The 15,861-nt window shown below is 42.1% G+C and overlaps 1 protein-coding gene across 1 annotated transcript in view; it reads left to right on the top strand.

Moving 5' to 3' along the window:
* LOC135715105 (homer protein homolog 1-like) overlaps positions 1-15,861 on the top strand; it is an 88,465-nt gene that overhangs the window by 29,916 nt on the left and 42,688 nt on the right. The window lies entirely within an intron of this gene.

Here is a 15,861-nt window from a genome sequence, read left to right on the forward strand (position 1 = left end):
GGTTTTTTTCATTTTCATCTTTTTTGTTTTTTTCTCCGATTTTCTCCATTCTGATGGCCGCTATCTCCACTCGTTGTATGTAGTCTCCTATCGTGATCCCATGGTTATCTATGCAAGCAGGGAGGCCATGCTAGGGTTGACACGGTCCTTCATGGGGGCCGTGTTCAGAGCCAGATTGGCGTAAGTCAGGAATGTTACATCTGAGCCTACTACTCACCAATCACCAATTGGTGACGAGTTTTGAACGTATCCGGAGGCCTGCCAAGGTTTTACCGGGACGGGGGCAGCCGCACTATTAGCCCACTCGCCATTTCAAGAAGGTGTCACCCTTCTTTACTTAGGGAGCAGAATAGCACGACTGTCAGCCCTGTAGCGTGATATCCAATCCATTGTGCCGTGTCGTGTCCATAGTTCCATGCCGTATCCAGTATGCCGTAATAAGGATCTTATTGGCATCGATCCTAATGTGCCGGTTGGCACTACTGCGGGTTAACGAAGCATTTCCTCTATCGCCGTGTTATGGTTACCGCGCCAGTGTTCGCGTCGCACGACCCCTCACTTTGCTATTGTCAGAAGGACAACATTGCCCAGGCTACACCACGGGGAGGTGTGAGGTAGGAACTTGTGAGAACCAGAGCTAGGTTGTCAACTCACCATTTGTAACCCTGTGTGTGTGTGTGTTTTTTTTTATAGTAAGGAAAGCTTGAAAGGCCCGGCCTGTCACTATGTTGCGTGTTTGTTCTCCTTCTGGCACAGTGTGGGACTTTTAACCACTAAAACCTTAGTCGCCTCTAGCCACTATCCCCCCGGAATTCCCCTAGAGTATTTCGTCGGGGAAGGAGGGCCTGTGCTTAAGCCCTTCTCTTTAGCTCTGCTAGCCGACGTTGCTAACTCGCTGATCACCTCTCCATTTTCGCTGCAGCTCCGACAAAATTTGCGTCACTGCCCTGCTGACGACGCTTCACGTCCTCTCAACCCGGCACTTTTCACTGACGAAATTTCTCGCGCTAAGGGCCGGCATCTCCACTCGCACTGCCTCAAATCTTGGGCAGTCGAAAACCACGTGCTCCGGCGTTTCGTCCACGTTTCCACATTCCGGACAGAGGGGTGACGTTGTGTGTCCAAAGCGATGCAGGTACTTCCTGAAGCAGCCACGATCAGACAGGAACTGCGTCAAGTGGAAGTTGACTTCTCCATGCTTCCTGTTCACCCAAGTCGAAAGAATCGGTATTAGCCTGTGTGTCCATCTACCGTTCTCCACTGCGTCCCACTCCTGTTGCCACTTAACCATCGACTCCGTTCTCACCATTTTTCGTACTCCTCTGGTATCTCTTCGCATATAGCATTCGGTGTCCTCCGCCAAGGTGATGACGATGGGTATCATACCGGCGATAACGCATACTGCTTGCGTCGAAATTGTTCTGTACGCACTCACAACTCGCATGGCCATGAGGTGGAACGTACTGTTCAATTTTCTTTGGTTCTTCTTCGTTTTCAGCTATCTGCAGCTTCGCTCCTTGCATCCAGTTGGAAACCGTGTCGATCGCCTCGGTTGCCAGCGTTTCCACCTCTTCCAACGTCTCGCCTACTACCGCCAACACGACGTCGTCCGCAAATCCTACGATCTCGACTCCTTTGGGCAGCTTCAAGCACGCCGTTGTACATCGCGTTCCAGAGCGTTGGGCCAAGGATGGAGCCTTGTGGCACACCCGCCGTGATCCGGATTGATTTCTCTCCCATGTCCGTCTCGTAGACTAGAACTCTGGAAGTAACTCCTTATAATGCTACACAGGTAATCAGGAACCCTCATTCCATGCAGTGCTTCAGCGATGGCCTCCCAGCTGGCGCTGTTGAATGCGTTCTTCACGTCGATCGTTATCACGGCGCAATATCGATCTCCTCTCCGCTTCTGTTTAGACACTTTCTCGGCACTCTCGACCACGCACTGTCCGAATTGTATCCACCGTTGATCTCTCTTTTCGGAATCCGAACTGCCTCACCGACAATCCATGCTCACTCTCCGTGCATTTCGTTAGCCTGTTGAGGATGATCTTCTCCAATAGCTTTCCGACTGTATCCAGCAAGCATATAGGTCTATACGATGCTGGATCCCCCGGCGGTTTTCCGGGTTTCGGCAGCAGCACTAGCTTCTGTACCTTCCATCGGTCCGGGAAATGACCTTCATCCAGACACTTCTGCAGCACTATCCTGAACATGTCCGGGAACGCCTGGATTGCCGCCTTCAAAACACGTTGGGGATTCCATCCGGACCGGGAGCTTTCTTCGTCTTTAGCCCTTTCGCCACTGCTACGAGTTCCTCGTTAGAGACTTGTCTACCTTCGGTGTAGTCTGCCTCTGCCTCGTCGTACGGTGTAGGTGGCCAGGTCATTTGGTCGTGCTTCGGGAAAAGTCCCTCCACGATGACTTTCAGCTTGTCTGGGCACATTTCAACGGGCATCGTTGGACCTCTAATCTTCGCCATCGCGACTCAGTATGCGTCACCCCAGGGGTTGGTATCAGCGTCTCGGCACAGCTCCTTGAAGCAGTTTGACTTGCTCAGCTTTATCTCCCGTTTTAGAGCGGCCTTGGCTGCTTGAAACACCACCCTTCGCTCTGCTCTGTCTGCATCAGTTCTTGCCCGCTGAACGTGCCTTCTGGTTCGGAGACAACTAGCGCAGAGCGTGCTAAGTGCCTCGTTCCACCAGTAAACTGGGCGCCGTCTGTTCCTTGGCTCCGATTTCCTCGGCATGGTTGTGTCGCATGCCCTCGCTTAAGTTTGGCGATCACAAAACCTTCGTAAGACCTCATCACCACTTCTTGTATGCGATACCTACCCATAACTTGTATTGCCACCATCCCTGCTCTATCGGCCACCCAGTTATCGTTATCGGGAGGGACTCGATACGGCTCCGCAATCATTGCAACGTCGTACTTTGTTTCCGTTGTCGACTGCCACAAAAGTTGCTGTGCTGTGTCACAATGATTGAGATTTATTTGGGTTATCTCCATTACTATTGGCCCGCTATCGCCTTTTTGTAAGCTGGGCACCTGAACCTTCCCGTCATATGACCGTTTCCGTCCTCCTTTCTGCAGAGCATGCACTTCGGTTGCTTCATACAGTCTTTAGCAACGTGCCCCATCTCTCCTCATTTCCTGCACAGCTCCGATCTATCAGGGCCTTTGAAGTTTCTCGCCTGGTGATCAAAGTTCATGCACTTAAAGCATCTCTCCATTTGCTTTATAAGCTTTTTTCGGTGAACATTTCAAGATGGTATCTTATACCGTTTTCGAGATATGCCCGAAAAACTGATGACCGGTCTAGCGCTCTTCTTTTTAAAAAACCAAATTGTTCTTTTCCGTCCGTACGCGTAGCAGCATAAATATCTATATTAGCACCTACCCATCTATATTATAATAAAATCAAGGGGTTGGCCGAGTTGAAACGTCTAAGTTAAACGATCTGGTCGACATTATGAAACAGATCGTTCGGGTGATCTTCGCCACTATCTACACATAATAACGTCGTTAAAAACCGTTTTTAGGTATAGATAGATATGTGTTGAATAGAGAGAGTTACTAAAGCTCGTTGAAGTATCAGTCAGTAACTGGGGGTTTATAGTAATTCATCATCAAATTCAACAAATAGTGTGTTAAAAATCGGATGCAATTGAATATCAGCTTGTTTTTATACTTCCTTATACTTACCTCATGGATAAGGTAGCGTACTACAACCACAAACGAAGTGACAGACGGAGCGGCTCGAAAACTTTGGTGACGCACCTGGTATTGAAATTTTTCAGTGTACCACATGGCAACACCACTACTACTGGATTTGACCACATGGCAACACTACTAATGGATTGTACCACATGGCAACACTAAATGTACTAGAATGTTTTGGTTCTATCTCTTTCACTCTACTCTAAACTGAAATGCATAAAAAATGACAAAATGATACACTCTTTGCACACTATCAAAGATCATATTGCACACAAAATCAACTATGTTCAAATCAAAACAAAAATACTAGCCCATCTGGTGGCTGATGGCACAAGCTTCTAAGAAAATTCTATTACAGCGAACCACATTATTTTAATTGATTTCTTCGCCAGTTAGTCGTCTGTCACTTCGTTTGTGCTACAACGTTCAAGCATCTTGCTGTAATTCTTTCGAAATAGATGGCCACAAAAGCGTGAGGAAATCTTTGCGGTGTGTTACTCTGAATAATATGTTTGAGTTATATTCGAAAGGCATGCAATGGGTAACGGATAAAATGAAACTGTGTACATCAGCTAAAACTGTAGATACAAGTCAGTACTTTCGCCAATGTTCTCGCCAACTGCAACAAGAGACGCTGAAGATTTAGTAACAATCTCTGGAACTAAGAAATATCACGAATTTATCCTAAATGACGAGCGAAGCATATATGCCAGTGAATATTCCGATCAGCCAGATTCCTTAAGCAATAAGGCATGCTTTCCTCTTAATAATATCAAAAAACGAAGACGTACAAGCGACAACATTCGCCGAAGTTCTCGTGTCAAGAAAACGGTTGATTATAATGAAAAATAAGATACGTAGTAGCTAGTTCAACCCCTCTGAGAGAAATAGAAACAAAAATTAATTGAAAAGGGTTTTATTTGTTCTGCAATACATAAATCCCGCAAAGATTATTTGACTTTTAAAAACTGTTCATAGATGCTTGTTACTTCATCCAGGTCATATTATAAATTCGTTGACAGCGGCGTCATTATCTTGCGCATTCTTATTTTCATGTCTGGTAACAATCACCAACAGAGAACTACGACTGATACGGATGATTTCCAGTTTTAGTAAATCAAGGTTCTTGATTGTAATACAATATAGATGTGTAGGTAGGTATTAAAGCTGCAACGCGTACGGATGGTGTGCGAGGAGAAAGAACAATTTAATTTTTTTAGAAGTGCGCTAGACTGGTCATCAGTTTTTCGGGCATATTTCAAAAACAGTATTCAAGTTTTCACCGAAAAAAAGCTTATAAATTTAAACATGAAAATATTGTCCGATAAAAATCCATGATACAGACGATAATTTCCTCAGCTTTTCTTTTAAACTTTCTTTAATGGTGAAAACCTTCATGCAAAATTTGTTTCCAATTGTATTTTTATGGATAGTTCACAAAATTTAAACTAATTTTTGTTAGTTGTCTTTCACTGTGCAATGCTTGGTTCAAAAGTTAGGATTTTTTGAAAATGGTGGTGGCCGAGAAAATCGGAAAACTTTAACTAAGGAAAAATTGGCAACCCTGATTTTTTTTAAATTTCCTTTTGTTAATATATCTATGAACTCAACCTATGGGCGAAGTTTCAAAGAAATTTCTAATACTATGATGATATGGTTCAAATGTTATGATTTTTTGAAGATGGTGTCCGAGAAAATCGGAAAACTTTGACTAAGGAAAAATTGGCAACGCTGATTTTTTTTTTAATTTCATTTTGCTAATATATCTATGAACTCTACCTATGGGCGAAGTTTCAAAGAAATCGAAGACCCTTGGCCCAATTTTTCCAACAGTAAAAAAAATCCCCACTACTCATAACATTTTGTACAACGTTTGAACCAACTTTTTTTTGTGTGGAAATCCATTTTTTCTTCATATCTTATAATGAGAGAGGGAAGGATTAGTAATTTCCATTTAATTTCACTACCTTAAGGTAGTGGAATTAAATGAAAATTACTAATCCTTCTCTCTCTCTCTCTCATTTTTTTTTTATCTAGTTCGTTTATTTGGAAGGCTCAATCGCGTTAGCTTTACGGAGCCGATAATTCATTGTTCACTGTGTGTAACAAAATTCACTTAATTCTATGTCTAGTAGGAGTTGGGCCGATTACTCGCGGCTTACTCGAGGTTAGAAGGGTACATTTTCGAAGGATAGGATCAGAGGAGGAGCTTGGGGTAGGGTTTCGTTGTCTCATCAGAGCGTTGTCGCCAGTATGAACGGTAGTGCTGTTCTAGCTTCGTCCGAAGTTCGACCGGCTATGGTGGGTGACCAGTGGGCGACGATGAGACTCATCGAGACGGGGGGACAAGACAAACAAAAACTAATAAAGAGAGAGAAAAGACAAAAGGAATTAAATTCTTATACTAGACATTTGAAGAAAAACATAAACGGACTGCATATAGCAGAGATCACGGGTTGCCATCACGTCTCTGATAGGAATATAGGGTTGTCTTCCTTGGGCCTCGAGGGTATTCAAAAGTCGCTCTCTGGCGGCGTCATTATCCGTACATTGCCAAACTGCGTGTTCGATGTCATCGTAACCGTTTCCACACCGACAGATGTTGCTGTCCACGAGGTTTATTCTATTGAGATGAGCATCTAGCGAGTAGTGGTTGGACATAAGTCTACTCATCACGTGAATGAAGTCACGACTTAAGCCCAAGCCTTTAAACCACGCTCTCGAAGAAACATTAGGAATAATTGAATGTAACCACCGTCCAAGATTTCCAGTGTCCCAATCGGTTTGCCAACTCGAAAAGGTACTCTGACGCACTAAATGGTAAAATTCATCGTGTGAAATTTGCCTGTCATACAATTCGCCTTCCTGCGCGCCCACCTTTGCGAGAGAGTCCGCCTTCTCATTGCCTGGGATTGAGCAATGTGAGGGGACCCATACAAAGGTAATCATATATGATCTTTCGACCAGCACACACATCTGCTCCCTTACCTTTGAAAGGAAATAAGATCAGTGCCTACCTTGTTTCATCGACCGAATAGCCTCAATCGAACTGAGACTATCCGTGAAGATGAAGTAATGGTCTGCGGGCATGTTGGAAATCATCCCCAATGCGAAGTTGATTGCTGCCAGCTCAGCAACAAAAACGGAACAAGGTTCCTGGAGTTTGCGGAAGGCGCTAGAGTTTTCATTGAAGACACCGAAGTCAGTGGATCCATTGAGACGGGACCCGTCTGTAAAATATCTTTTCATGCAATTGACTTGTTGGTACTTTTCAGTAAAAATACGCGGAATAATAATAGGTCGAAGTTGATCGGGAATCCCATGAGTTGCTTGTTTCATGGTCAGATCATATTCAATTGAGGAACTGCGATTGGTGAAGTGAACACGGTCTGGAGTATAACAAGGAAGACACATATCTGATGATATGTAGTGGTGGTAGATTCTCATAAATCGAGATTGTGTGTTCAGCCCAAGAATTTCTTCAAAATTAGCAATTATAAGTGTGTTTGTCACTCCGCATTTGATTAGTATTCTGAGAGAGAGCTCCCAGAAGCGGTTCTGGAGGGGTGTTACTCCTGCCAGAACCTCGAGACTCATGTTATGCGTTGAGTGCATACAGCCTAGAGCAATACGCAGACAACGATATTGAATTCGTTCCAATTTTATTAGGTGACTTTTTCTAGCCGAGAGAAAGCAGAAAGAGCCGTACTCTAAGAACAGAGAGAATAGTTGTTTTATAAAGCGTTATGAGGTCTCCCGGATGAGCACCCCACCATGTGCCGCAAATTGAACGGAGAAAGTTGATCCTCTGCTGACATTTTTGCTTCAAATACGTAATATGGGCATTCCAAGTGCACTTTGAATCAAACTAGACCCCAAGGTACTTGAAAGACAATGATTGGGTAATGTTTCTGCCCAAAAGATTAAGCTGCATTTGGGCTGGGTACCGCTTTCGAGTAAACACTACCAGTTCAGTTTTCTGCGGCGAGAATTCGATCCCTAGATTCATAGCCCAAGAAGACAAGTTATCTAAGGAATTTTGCAATGGTCCTTGCAAGTCCACGGCATGTGGACCTCTTACGGAAACCACACCGTCATCTGCAAGTTGTCTTAGCGTGCATTGTTCTGCCAAACAGTTGTCGATATCTTTGACATAAAAGTTATAAAGAAGAGGGCTGAGACATGAGCCTTGGGGCAGGCCCATGTAACTAATTCTGGAAGTTGTCAGTTTTCCAAGAGAAAAGTTCATTTGCTTTTCTGACAACAAATTGTACAAGAAATTATTTAAAATTCCAGAAAGTCCACATCTGTGCAGATTTTCTGACAGAATTTCAATGGAAACTGAATCAAAAGCCCCCTTAATGTCCAAGAATACTGAAGCCAATTGCTCCTTGTGCGCAAAGGCCAGTTGAATATCTGTGGAAAGCAGCGCTAGACAATCGTTTGTTCCTTTGCTCTTGCGGAACCCAAACTGTGTATTTGATAGCAAGTTATTTGATTCGACCCAGTGATCGAGTCTCCGAAGGATCATTTTCTCCAACAATTTCCCAATGCACGAAAGCATAGCAATCGGACGGTATGAGTTATGGTCAGGCGCTGATTTGCCAGGTTTTTTAATGGCTATTACTTTGACCTGTCTCCATTCAGGCGGTACAATGTTGTTTTCTAGCAAGGAATTGAATAAATCTAGCAAGCGTCTTTTAGCGATATCTGGGAGATTTTTCAGAAGATTGAATTTAATCATATCGCTTCCCGGTGAGGAGTCGTTCGATGAAAGAAGAGCCATAGAGAAATCCAGCATTGAGAATGGTCTATCCAGAGAGCCGCCGCTAGGAGACGCTTCTCGAAGAATATTTTGTGCTGGAACTGAGTCCGGACAGACCTTTTTAGCGAAATCGAATATCCATCGGTTGGAGTATTCTTCACTCTCATTGAAAGATGAGCGGTTACGCATGTTACGAGCCACCCTCCACAAGGTGTTCAGTGAGGTTTCTCGTGAGAGTTCCTCGACGAAATTGCGCCAATAACCACGTTTTTTTGCTTTGATTAATTGTTTCAGCTTTGTCTCAAGCTTTGAATATTCCTCGAAGTAAGTGGAGGTTTTGTGTCTACGAAAAGCTTTGAAAGCATCAGATTTTTCTACATACAATTTTGTGCATTCTTCGTCCCAACCAGGTGTGGCTGGTCTCCTTTTAAAGGGTGCACTTGGAACTTTCCTTTTTTGTGCTTCCAGTGAGCTTTTGTAAATCAAATCGGCTAGGAATCGATATTCTTCCAATGGTGGAAGCGCATCTATTGATTCGACACCGATTGTCACCGCCGTTGCATATTTCTGCCAGTCGATGTTCCTTGTAAGATCAAATGGAACCCGAGATGGTTCTGCAGAGTGAGGGCCACACTTAATTGAAATGATGATTGGCAAATGATCGCTACCATGGGGATCATTGATAACCTTCCACTGACAATCCAATGATAGCGATCCTGAACACAAAGATAGGTCGAGTCGGCTTTCTCGAGCCGGAGGTTTTGCTATACGTGTCGCTTCACCAGTGTTCAAAATAGTCAAATTGAAATCGTCACATAAATCGTAAAAAATAGCCGCTCTATTGTCGTCATATAGATCGCCCCACCCAGTGCCATGGGAGTTCATATCACCCAGAATTAATACTGGGGATGGAAGAATCGAAACTAGATTCCAGAGTTGACTACGGCTAATGGAGGTTCTTGGTGGAACGTATACTGAAGCTATGCAAAGATCTTTGTTCTTCACATTTATTTGGCAAGCAACGATTTCGACGCCGGATAGAGCAGGAAGGGAAATTTTGTAGAAAGGGTAGCACTTTTTGATCCCTAAAAGTACTCCTCCATAAGAATCGTCTCTATCCAGGCGTATAATGTTAAAATCGTGGAAGTTGAGTTCTTTATCGGAAGAAAGCCATGTTTCACAGAGAGCAAATGTATCACAATCAGAATTGTGAAGTAAAAATTTGAACGAGTCTAGTTTAGGCACTAGACTACAGCAGTTCCACTGTAGCACAGTGATCATATCTTCAACCTCGTTCGACGAATTATCCATCGAAAGATATGATTGATGCAAGGAGGGGCCATGAAACAGTCAATTGCTTGAGATATGATTCTAACGTTGGAAGCAAGGCAGAAACTAAGCTTCTTACACACTTAGAAAAAATTACCGACTTCGGTAATTCATTTACCGAATTCTCAACAGCTGAACGGTCGGTAATGTTTTCGGTAATCGAGAACATTACCGAAAAATCTGTAAACTGAATCAGCAAAATTAGCTGTCAAATTTACCGAACGATCGGTAACGTTTACCGAAAAAATAAGCATGATTTGTAATCGACTTTACCGGAGAACTGTAATTTTGAAGTCGATATGGAAAATGAAATTTACCGAAAGATCTGTAGTTTTTTAAAAGGTTACCGACTCAACTGTAATTCGCCTAAATATTGTTTCAAGGTATTTTCTTGGTTTTATCAATTGAATTAAATAATTTTTCCTTATCCTTTATTTTATTTTATTCTTACGGATATGCTTTTCGTAAATCTAAAAACCCAAAACTTACTCGTAGCGCTGGCGGTCACTGCAATCCATGCAAATATTTGGCTCCAGTTGTGGTCAATGTATTAAAGTTGAAAATTGCTGCCGGTATAAAATTTCTCTTCTTATATGGTCATTGATATGTCGGTGCAGTCCGGTAACATAGCCTGGTACTTGCGACCGACAGAAAAAATCGGCCATCTGTAACAATGGGTGTTTATTTAGATAACGAAATACCATACTTACGGAAAATATCTACGATTTGCTCATCTTTATGCGTTGCAGCTGGTCCATAAAAGCCTCCATCATTTCACTTTTTGTTTTTCATAACATTTTCCACTCACACACTTTTTTTTAAAGGTCGAAAACACATTACGGCGGATTTGACGTTTCTCGCTGTGAAAGCTACCGAACTCGGTAATGGAACGCTTTGTTTACCGAAACTTCAGTAAAATATTTCACCGAAGTCAGTGATTAAGCTGATTTACAGATCTGCCGGTATTTTTTTTTACCGTTTTCGTTGAATTGAAATGAAATCACCGAAATTCGGTGAGAAAATACCGAAACATCTGTAATTTTTAGGATTACCGATCTAAGACGGTAATTTTATTTACCGAACTCAGGGTCTCTGTTTAAGTGTGTAGAGGGTCTTGTATGTTGAACATGTTTAATATGAATTCCACAATGTCCGAAAAAGCTAGCAAACCTCGTTCGGACTTGGATTTCTTTTGAGAAGTTTGAGGAGCAGCTTTTTTATTTTTTTTATCTTTGTTGGGCAATGGCGGAGAATTCTTGCTGCATCCAGGGATTGGATCAACAGGAGCCTTCGGTTTTGTTTTTTCATCCCCATTACCCTGGGAATTTGGCAATCGTCTGGAGGTGACTTTAGTTTTCTTACGGCGCACTTTCGGGGAGGGGCATTTTCTTTTTAAGGAACCGTCCATTTCTGAAGGTGCGTGTACCACCGTAGAATCACCTTCATCGGATGAGTCAGAGTCCGATTCTTCAACTGACAAAACCGAAAATTGGTTTGCATCTTGGACGGCTGATGCAGCCTTCAACATTTGAGCATATGTCTGCTTGGAGCGTCCAGAGATTGAACGCTGCACTTTATCGGAGTGCTGTTTGTACATCGGGCACTCCTGCAAGGGGTGAGGATTCTCGCCACAGTAAGCGCATTTTACTGATTCTTTGTGGCAAGAATCCTCTTTGTGGTTTTCACCATATTTGCCACAACGAGTTTTGTTGCCGCAATGCTGGCCGAGTGTCCCAGCCTTTTGCAGTTGGTACAATTATATACCCTCTGTACAAACAGTCGCACCGGAAAAAAAGCACCATCAATTTTAACAAAGTTCGGGAGAACTGAACCAGCGAAAGTCACCCGGAACGAGTCTGAATGTTTATAAACTTTTTTACCGTCTAGCAAAGATGCTGAATGCAGTTGCCTTACATCCAGTATCTTCACTAGCGCGGTAGCGAATGTCGAGTTTTTAAAAGTTCCCGAGGCATGTTTCAAGTCCTCGACAGTCAGACTCGCGTCGGAGACCACGCCTTCTATCTCCACATCTCGAGAAGGGATATAGATGTTATACTCAACACTAAAAAGCTCGTGTTCAGCAATTTTATTTGCCACATCATAAGTCGGTGCTTCTACACGCAGTTTGTTGAATCTTTCTTTGTGTACCAAGATTCCCGGATACTTACGCAGCAAATCTCTCGTTATGTCGAGAGTTTTCAAAGGTTTATTTTTGGGCCAAAAAAAGACAACCCATGGTCCTTTCGAAGACGGTTCATAGTATCTGGTTCGCGTAACGTAGGCATCGGAAGATGCCATAAGTGTTGCGCAAAAGCGGTGCGCAAACACTTAAGAAGGAAAAAAAAATTAAAACCTTCACTAATTAATTAATTTTAATTACTGGTAATTAAATTTTTTGCCCGACGTACGAACAAATCAAAAAGAAAAAAAAATCGAACCAAAAAAAAACAAAAAAAAAACTTATATCTACTTGCAAAAAGTTGTCTCAGTATGACCCATACTCCCCTACCAGGGGTGAGAGACAGAGTCACGCGCCACGAGGCAAAATTAAACTACAATAGGGAGGCAATGGACTTGCAAAATGTATTGTCTAATACTTATGCCGGTTGTAAACAACCTATCAGCCGTTGCAGCTAGATGGTCCGTTTGCTGCTGCTGGTGGTGATGGTTGGTGTTGGTGGGTGAAAAAAAAAATGAAAAAATGGCTTGACGACCGGATGGATTACCGGGGTGAACTAAAGCTGGATGGCAACTCCAAGGGGCTCGGCCCATGGAATTCCACTTCCTCTGTTGCACACTGGTCACTTGGGGCACCCAATGGGGGGGTGAAAAAACCGCTCGGGCGGAAAAAACACCGAAAAAAACTAGATGCCGCGCGACTGAGACCGGGACGTTGTTAACCGACTGAGTGTTCAACTAGGAATGATCTCTCTCATTAAACAGGTATTCCACTAAGACGCCCACATTCATCAGGTTTCATATCTTCCTCTGATTTCACTTCCTTAGGATGTTTCCGAAGTGCCTGGTTCATGATGACCCAGTACTTCTCAATTGGCCACAGTTCCGGTGCATTCAAAGGATTGGGATGTTTCGGCACGAAATACCTCCTTACCCAAGTAACAATTAGGGTTTTATGAGGGTTCTGAAGACCATGATTTAGACTTGTAGAATGCTTTAAAACCAGAATAAAACTTGCAATGTTACTTGTACCACCCCAAAACATCTTTCGAGTTATGCCACAAGGCTAAATCCGGTCAGAAAAGCGTAGGACCATTTTGTGACCTCAGAAATCGAAGTAGACGCTTTTGGAGGCATTCCTTAAGGTATACCTGCCCATTGATCGTCCCAGTTGTCAATAATGGAGTGCTCAAATAATTTATTTTTTGACAAACTGTGTCATCTTCTGCTTTCTGACGTCCTCAAGGACATCGAAGCAGTGAATAACAGGAGCCCCAGAAGCTGCCGGAAGTCTTGTCATCAATAACGGTACAATGCGGTTCTGTCAACATCTGGATGTAGAGCTTCCGTGCAAGTGATTTCCCTACGGTATTATGTCCTTCATCGCGATTTGGTGCCATTTGGACTTTGTATGTGTGTAATCCTTCACATTTTTTTCGCATCTTGCACGAAAGTTTTGCTTAAATGCAGTTTCTTAGCCACATATCGAACTATTTGGATTCCTTTTGAACGCTTGAACAACCCGCTTGTGATCCTTTACACTATACGGAGATCCATTTTGGCGACTTTTTTCCTTTGACTATATGTTTTAGTATTACTTCTACGTGAAGTCAACGATTTACATAGTTGAAGATGCTAATTTCAAATAACAGACTGTAGTGGTAATTTTTATACGATAGATGGAGTAGATGAAAGCATAGAGTTGATAGTTCCGTTAGAGTACACTGCCGTACTGGTCGAAAGGTACAGTAGCAGCACCTACTCCACCCGTGTCCCCTCGAGATCGTCAAGTCGACGATGACAGGAGCACATATCGTGGTAGGGGTAAACAATAGTTGCAATTTCCAAACCTACGACTGGATGCCTTCCTTCAAATAACAACTGAAGTGCGGTAAAAAATCGGTAGAACTGTTTCAAACACACAGTTGGTACTTGACCGGGTCGGTTTTCATCTCTTTTTGCCAGTGGTGGCGGGGGGGGGGAGGACACCCCTCACCATCCCTCTCCAAAGGGGGAGTTGGTAAAGAGAGATGAAAAAACCGATTTGTACCTTCCATAAAAGTTGTCCTAGCTCGCTGTTCTAACATCTATATGCAATCTTCACACTGCCGTACTCTAACGGAACTATCAACTCTATGCTTTCATCTACTCCATCTATCGTATAAAAATTACCACTACAGTCTGTTATTTGAAATTAGCATCTTCGACTTTTTTCCTTCCGATCGATGGTCAAACGTTCGTTGTACCGATGTAAAACACGGCTTACCGTAAATTGTACCATTCCCAGCTTCTTGCTGATGGCACGATGAGAGAGATCCGGATTTTCGAGGCACGTGCGCAAAATTGTTTGCGCCGTTGCTGTTCTTCGGACTCCATCTTCGCAACGATTGTACAGCTGCTATTGAAACTTACACAATGTATGGGTGTCAATGGGTAAAAAGTCCCAGCCATTTGAAAATGATGCAATTTGATTCCGTACACCCTTTAGTTTAAAGTGAAGATTCAAGAGTAAACACAAATCCATTTGATAAAATCATCAAAACATGCTTCAGTTGAGCAACATTCTACTCGAATTCCAAAACTACCTCGTCAGCAAAATCAAAATCATTCAACTGAGCAAACACAAGCTCACAAGTCCTCATATAATTTATTAATTTAAAAAAAATCAAAACTCATTCTACAAATATTTTTTTGAGAAGTCAACTTCCTAAGAAGGGCATGACATAAATAATTTAAGAACCTTTTTTATATTACAATATTTTTTATGGATTTGGAAAGAAAATTATGCTTATTTTCTATACAGTATGGAGTCTGATCCATTATATTGGTAGTTTTATATGCTAGTATGAAATAATCAAATATAAATTCATTTTTTCAATATCAAAGTTTGCTATTTTATATATGTTTAATTCATCATAGGTAAAAATTAAATGAATTTATATTAACATAAATAAGTTGCAGTTGAAAGTCACTTGTCTGTCACAGCTTGGCTATCGGCTTGGATATAGATTTGGAAAATTCCTCTTCAATACTTCAGATTCTTATAGTAATCTGCTTGGAAGTCAATTTGGATAAAATTTTTACTACTGCCATGGCACCTAAGCGCAAAAGAAAAGGGCAACCTCTTTATCCCCCTTTTGATCAAATTAATTTGAGCAAAAGAAATTCCCATTTATTTTCAGCACACAGATCGATAAAAGAAGCTTTTATCTAGCATCTAATACGACAAACACAACAAGAAACCGATTGGTGCTCAAGTTATTAACGAAAGAGAAAGTCGAGAAGAGAATCGATCAATGTTACTTAGGACCAATTTTCAGCTTGATATATCATAACAATTAAGGCTGTAGTAGCTGGAGCACCTAGGTTTAAATGAAATGTAATTTATTTTGAATTTGAAATTAAGTTTAAAAAAAGGAACTAATTTTCTAATTTTAAAATTGAAGCTTAATTTTAGGATTTATTCAATCACCGCCCAATTAAAAAAAATGCAAAATGAATTGTTAATTTTGGAGCTGAATTTCTAAACCATTTATATTAATATTAATGGATTACTGAAAGGAGCAGCAAACATAATTTCGTAGTCCTACGTCAACAATGCGTTCACACTTTTTAGTTTGAGTCCCGCTAATCTGCACGCCATGCAAACTAAAAATTGCGGAACGCAGAATCAAAACAAAACAGCAATTAAGGCTACCAGATGCTCGATATTCTGAAGGACATAGGGTTACTGGAAGATTAAATTAAAAATTGTGGAACGTAGAATCAAAATAAAACAACAAAGAGGGCTACGAAACCAAATGACGTAACATTTATTCACTGTAGGTAGTCTGCAGCAAAACTTCCCCACCCCGATCCTATCGAACCTC

The sequence above is a fragment of the Ochlerotatus camptorhynchus genome, unplaced genomic scaffold (assembly GCF_037179485.1).
Source record: "Ochlerotatus camptorhynchus isolate MF236.1 unplaced genomic scaffold, CSIRO-AGI_Acam_v1.1 ptg000811l, whole genome shotgun sequence".
NCBI lineage: Eukaryota > Metazoa > Arthropoda > Insecta > Diptera > Culicidae > Ochlerotatus > Ochlerotatus camptorhynchus.